The 7,542-nt window shown below is 33.9% G+C and overlaps 1 protein-coding gene across 3 annotated transcripts in view; it reads left to right on the top strand.

Annotated features, from left to right (window-relative positions):
* Positions 1–404: 404 nt before the first annotated feature.
* The window catches only part of LOC138308547 (neural cell adhesion molecule 1-A-like), a 31,317-nt gene continuing 24,179 nt past the window's right edge, over positions 405–7,542 (top strand). The window contains exons 1-2 of one of the 3 annotated variants that reach the window (XM_069249585.1): positions 405–422; positions 754–855. The gene's annotated coding sequence lies outside the window, so the exon portion shown is untranslated. The other 2 variants (XM_069249584.1, XM_069249586.1) reach the window with 2 other exon arrangements.

The following is a 7,542-nucleotide window of genomic DNA, read 5'->3' as shown; positions in this document are numbered from 1 at the left end:
AGCAAAACAACTCACATGTGTTGAACTGGCAAGTCGGATCGCCCTCTTTTCTTACGTTGAACAAAATATTACTTGTGTGCTTCGTATCTTACTTCGCACAAGAAATGTAGAGATCCTACTCGCCAGTTCGATACACGTGAGCAGATTTGCTTACTTATATTATGATAAAATACATATATATGTAGTATCAATTTATTCTTTGAGGTAATTTATTGTAAATAAACAGTTCTTTTCTTTAGTAATTGAATCGTTAATGGTATGTGTTTTTAATGCAGTAAACTAATATGTAGTAAATACCTAGGGGTGCACTACACGCATACTGCCAGAGGTCTTATTACATGGCTACCCATGCAATTCAACCTCGTGACGTCACTACTATTTTCTCGGTAAAATTTTAACGTAGTTTTCAGAAACTACAAGATGTAGGTTGTTTTTTCTACCATAAACAACGGGATATTTGTTAAGGAGCAATTTTCATATATGGAGAATTGACTTGCAGTTGTTTTTAAGGTTATTTTAGTATTGATTACGCCTACGTTTGATTGACATTGATAAAATGTTGTTAAATTTAGAATTGGGTACACAGTACTAGGAAATACCCAACCGGAGCTACCGAGGGGAGATAAATCACATGTATTATGTGTAATGCCCGATGTCGTTCAAGTTGAGGAAATACCCTGAACTATATAAAAACAGATCAGAGAAATGACTATATTCAGAACGCTTCCATTTGTTTTCGATCTGACATTTCAGTGAGGGCACGGGAGTAAGGGACAGCGGACTGAATTTGACGTTTCATGTGGATGACTGAAGTTGTGTGAGACTTTCTTCTTCCAATTCTTTTTACCATCACGGGTAAGTACGTTTCATTTTAAAGTAAATATTTTGTGTCATATCTATTGAATAATGTTTATTTAAATTGTAGTGAGTGTCCGATATAATGCTCTTAGTGTAATTTGACATCATCTATAGGTTATTATATATATATTACTACAGCCTGGATCAGGAAGTAAGATAGTAGACAGCGAAAATGTACCACTGTTTTAAAACCGGTTTTACACGACTAGAATATCAATTACACTAATTCATATTAGAATACTTCAAAAAGACACGTAAATATATTGCCCGTATATAGGACAAAGAGGTAAAATTCAACAGTGTGGGCCAATTATTGACGAATATTCGAGGAACTTGGCTCTTGATGCATCTCTTGATGCAGAAATAACAAATAAAATGCATATTAAAGACGATCACATATTTTCCTCAAAACGAAAACAACAAACACAAATAAAACATATAGATAAACTATTTAGGGCACGATACGTATTGTCCGGATGGTCTCGTCTGTCTGTCGCTATAATAACTAAGTTACGATAGCCGGAAGGTGTGAATGTGTGGGTTATCTAATATAACATAATTAAGGCATATCGCACTAACCGTTGTAATACGTCAGTTAATCTTCGACCCATACCCTTTTATATATTTAATAATAGATATACACGGAACTGGGAATACAAAACTATTTTTAGATTATACCTATTCTCTGTAGATTTTAAAAACAACCTAACACATTGCGATATTACACTTAAGTTAAGTGTGTATGTATAAGCTGTACAAACTATTTCTCTTATTTTATAATTCTGCGGGTGACATGACAAATAACATGAATAAAGTACAGAGTTTTAGTCCACTGTTACGTTAACAGTGTGTATTGATAACACACGGATTGATCATTATCAGTTTTCAAATATCCCTTCCCTTCAATAACGATAGGCAATTATTAAGATAAAATCAGGATTATAATTTCATATCTCCACAAATCACGATTATAGATAACTTCTATACAGTTAATATGTTTCATTACAGGTACGTCTTTGTTTAAAGATGCTCCACCGCTGACAAATGTTATTTTTTCACTATCAAAAACAGGAGCAGACGCTTTAGTACTTTTCTTCAGTTACAAAAGTTACTTACTTTACACCATTACCACCATTTAAAAATTTGAGCTTCTAATTCTACTTCAAGTTAAAAATATGAAAAATAATTAATTGCATCCCGAAAAAATTCCGTGGCACTATATTCTATATGGAATGAAGTACTGATTGCACATGCACCACAGGCGAAATAAATTATGTTATATTATTTTTTGTGTTAATTAGGCATATTTATACACGATTTAACACCGATTATACTATGTCGGCTATGGAGCATCTTTAATGAGTAAACGCACCCGTTGTAGTATTTGGTATCGATAACGAAATTGACATTAAAATGGAAGAAGATGATTGTTTGATTAATTAATGTCCTATTAATAGCTAGGGTCTTGTAAGGAAGGCCTCCCATGTATGCGGTTTGTTGCGTGTATGAAGTGCGAGTGTATATTTTGAGAGACTGTGGTATATTCATGTTGTGACTTCTTGTATAGTGGAACACTTGCACTTTTTATAGTGCTGTATCACTCAAGCATGCCGCCGAAGACATCAAGCAACACACCCCACCCGGTCCATTATACTGATAAGAAGACCTCTCACATTAGCAAATTGGATTATATAAGAATTTTAATAAGAAACCAAACTTTTGATGTTTTAACAATTTCTGAGAGTCATCTGGATGACTCAATTGAAGATGGTGAACTTTCTGTTTCTGGATACAGTATGTATCGTAAGGACCGGAACAGGCGTGGTGGAGGTGTTGTTACATATGTCCTTAATACATTATCCTCAGCTGCTGAGTATTGTGAAACTGACCTGGAACTACTATCTATTACTATTAGGCATAACAACTCCTCACCAATTACGTGTGTCACCGTGTATAGACCACCGAATGAATTAGCTAACTGGTATGACCGATTTGACTCTGTCATGGAAAAATTGTCCGCGGAAAAGATTAACTTAGTGGTACTCGGGAATTTCAATGTTGATGAACTGAAATCTTCCAAACTGAAAGACTTGATGTTGCTATACAACCTACGGCAACAAATCACTGTACCAACGCGGGAAACCAGAGACTCAAGTACCCTCATAGATCATATCTATACATCAGACTTTATTGGGCATATTGTCTCCGGGGTTATTCCTTTGGGATGTAGTGACCATCACCTTGTATATGCCATCCGTAAGCTTAGGGGAAGGTCCCTTAACTCTCATAAAACTGTCCAATACCGGAAATTCAAGGACGTTAACCTAAAAGACCTGACTGCTGACATGCAAAAGGTTCCTTGGAGTTCTATTGAGGTGTTTGAAGATATAGATGATGTTTGGACTGCATTTAAAGATCTTTTTCTGGGTGTTATAAATAAACATGCACCTTTGTGTGAAAAACGAGTTAAAGCACATTCTGCTCAATGGTCTAATGACGATATTCTAAATGAAATGCATAATCGTGATTATCTGCATAGCAAAGCCAGATGTTCTAACTTAGAATCTGATTGGCCATTGTACAAAGCTTGTAGAAACAGAGTTCTTTTTAAAATTAGGCAAGCCAAACAAAACTATTTAGATGAATCTGTTATGCAATGTTCTAAGAATTCTAAAGAACTGTGGAAAAAGATAAAGGAATTTTTACCTAGGAACATTGACCGTTAATTTAAAAGTTGACGGAAGTACTATTTCTGAAAAAGTAGAAGTTGCTAATGCCTTTAATGATTTTTTCTGTAATATTAGATCTGTAATTGGTAAAACCTTTGATGATAGTTTACCAACAGTAGATAATTTTGTTACAGACAGTCCTTATTTTATACCAAATATTACACCAGATTTTGTTCTGGGTGAAATCAAGAAAATGGCTGATGGTAAGGCTACTGGTGTTGATGGTATTTCAGTGAAACTACTTAAAATAGCCGGTGACTCTATTGTGTCACCCTTGACCTTTTTGTTTAACATGTCCATTTCTAATGGAACTTTTCCTTCTGAATGGAAGAAGGCCAAGGTTACTCCTATTTTCAAAGCTGGTGAATCCAACTTGGTCAATAACTACAGACCTGTTTCTGTATTATGTGTTCTTAGTAAGATTTTAGAGAAGCATGTTCATAATACTCTGTATGATTTTCTTTCTAAGAACAAACTTTTTAAGTGATTGTCAATTTGGATTTCGTCCAAATCATTCTACTGATACAGCTTTAGTTAATATTGTAGATAAATGGCTTAAAAATATTGATGAAGGTTTTCTAACTAGTGCTGTATTTATCGACCTTCGAAAAGCATTTGATACTGTTAATCATGCTGTTCTTTTACATAAACTTAAATCATATGCTGTATCACCTCTTTCATTAAGGTTCTTTGAGTCTTATCTGACAAACAGATCACAAGCAGTAAGCTACAAGGATGTCATGTCTGATTTTAAACCTATAGATATTGGAGTACCACAGGGTTCAATACTTGGGCCACTGCTGTTTATTTTGAATATAAATGATTATCCTAAATGTCTTAAACATTCTACTGTAATTATGTATGCCGATGATACCTCACAAAGTGTGAGAAATAAGTCAGTAGATCTTTTAGAGGCACAAATGAAAGATGATTTACATTGTACAATCAAGTGGATGAGAGAAAACAAACTCAGTCTGAATTTGAACAAAACCCAGTGCATGATGATTGGATCAGCACAGAGGTTATCCAAATGCCGAGAGTTGAATTTAAATATAAATGATTTTCATATTGAATCTGTACATTGTGCAAAACTCCTTGGAGTTTTTGTTGACCGTTGTCTTTCATGAAAAGACCATATTGACTATGTATCAAAGAAAGTTTAAAAAAAGATTGGTGTTCTGAAAAGGCTAAGGCCATTTATGTCAAATGATGTTCTGAAAAAAGTCTACCAAAGTATAGTTTTTCCACAATTTATATATTGCTCTGTTGTTTGGAGTGAAGCCAGTAACAAATTTCATAAATTGTGCAAGCTACAAAAAAGAGCAGCAAGAGTTTTACTAAATGTTAAGAGATATTTTAACACCATCCAAAGTACTTTTTACTCAGTTGAAGTGGCTGCCAATAGAAAACTATTTTATTTTTAGGAAAGCTGTTCTTGCTTACAAAATTTTACATGGGGATACTCCTAGTGTCTTCAGTAACATGTTTACCTATATTAAGGATGTTAGAATGAGAAATACAAGATCTTCAATTTCAAATAAGTTTTATATTCCTAATGCTAGAACAAGTTATTTTAAGTGTTCATTTGTTTACACTTGTTCCAATGTACTAAATGGATTGAACAATGATATTAGAAATGCTCCCAGTGTTGCTGTTTTTAAACAAAAATATTTAAAGGATGTATTTTCACAATTTTAGTTTTATACTATCTACCAATATTTTAGAAAGCAACCATATTTACATGTTGATATGAATGTATATGCCTTTTTAATTAAGGTATTGTCTGTATTAAATTGTTGTCTGTGATAACTGTATATATTGATGCAGGGCCATATTGTAAATTAGACTTGTCTAAATATGTAACCCTGGTTAAATAAAAGATTTTATTATTATTATTATTATAAGGGCAAACCAGCCGTTCTACTCCCGAAACTACCATTTTTATAGACTTTGGTGTGTCTCAGCCAGGGGAAAGAATTCAGTGCCTACCTCACATGGGCGAATGCTCAACAGAAGGCCAAAACTGAGTCGGTGTCAAGGGAGACATTAGGAATATTTAGGAAAATGAGAAAAGATAGTATCCTCAATGTAGTCAATCTGATTGAAATACAGATCCTTATAACCACTGCGTTCCATAGAGGATCTAACGAAATGAAAATAAGGATTTGTATTTTAATCAGATTGCAATGTAGTCGCATTAAACAATCATGCAATAAGGGGCAGCAGGGACAATTCTAACGCCCTACCTGCAATGCAGGGGTCGGTATACAGGGATAATAGTGCCTGTAGAAAATATGTTTTGTACATATTTATTTATCAAATGACGTTAGGGATGAGTTCCACCTTTTAATACAATGTAAATGTTAGGATGACTTTTGATGTTATCTTTTAGTTGATACTCAGAAATATCTTGTCTTTAACAGTATAGATAATTTTAACTAATTCCAATTTCTTATACACCATCCTCTTGCAAATCTACTATTAAATCAACTTTATGTGATGTGGTGGGGGACTACTTTTGAATCCTGCAACATATTGCTGTTATACGTACCATTTCATTAACTTTGAGCATACTTACCTTATTACAGTTTAATATGGAATAAAATATGGTATACGATTGATTTATTGATCGATCTTACACTGTTACCTGAGATTAACCTGTGATTCTATACTGAGACCAATTCTGAGACAGATCATATCTTTTAACGCTTTTACCTCCAGAACAACACACATACAATGCAAATGCATACCTATCACACACCCCACAACTATATTGCTATAGTAGAAAGTGACTAGTCTATGGTAGTTTATGTCAGTGGGCTTCAGTGCTTGGCTGCCTTATTGCGTTGGATTTAGTTTTCTCGAAACGTAAAACCTATCTCAACGCCTTTTGTCACAAATGACAATATAGTTACCGAAATTGGTCAAATATTAAACACATGATGTTTCATATTTGACAAATTTTGCATGTTAGATATATTTTAATACTTATATACACAGCAACCAATCTGATTAAAATACATATTTTTTAAAGGCCCAATATCCGTATCTTTCTTATTTTTTTATGATTTAGAAGAATGTTGAAAAAAAAATCCTGTTGTAAATCATGCAGAGACGGGACTAAATCGAAGTCAAGATGAGCGATTATGATTCGGAATATTTTGATAAAAATTAAATAAATATTGAACATCGCTAGGTGGGTCCCACTTAGTCAAACAAGCCGAAGTTAGCCGACATTGTAACGCCGTTGCCGAGAACGTCATGTGACTATCGTAACTACGTAACGTCTGTCCGAACTCTTCCGAAAATGGGTCATGAACTTTCCGACTTCCGTTCGGCAATAATCGTAACTTCTATGGCGACCAGTTTAAAATGAAGGCATGTTTACATGCATCGACTTTCAAGAACTGCTGTTCCAAAGTTATTAAAAAACATTATAAATACTCTTTAATATATCTTAATTTCAACTACATCTACAAATACGAACAATATCGGAGTCGAGTTTAACTTGAATATTTGCTAATAGTTACGTATAGTGTGCCTTTAATCACCCCGTTCAATAGAGGATCTGACAACATCGCAAGAGGGGTCACTATTTGCTCGTTAAAACTTTAACGTGGTTTTCAGAAACTACAAGATGTAGGTTTTTTTTAATTTAAAACATAAACAACGGGATATTTGTTAAATATATCAAGCAATTTTCATATATGGAGAATTGACTTGTCGTATGTGTCTAGAATGTCCCGACAATTAAATCTTTTTATTATGTTTCACAACCGTTAAAGGCAGAATGATTCTTTAAATTCCATTGAACATGCATGGACTCATCGTGTCTACACCCTACCTGATCTGATAATATATACCTCTATTTAGAAAACACCGTTCATTATTAAGATTATAGAGTAATTAAAACATGTACAGTACGATATTACACACATGTATCGATAGTTTTGAC

This window comes from Argopecten irradians, chromosome 15 (genome assembly GCF_041381155.1).
Source record: "Argopecten irradians isolate NY chromosome 15, Ai_NY, whole genome shotgun sequence".
Classification (NCBI taxonomy): domain Eukaryota; kingdom Metazoa; phylum Mollusca; class Bivalvia; order Pectinida; family Pectinidae; genus Argopecten; species Argopecten irradians.
The sequence above is the reverse complement of the archived record's forward strand: the minus strand, read 5'-3'. Positions and strand labels throughout refer to the sequence as shown.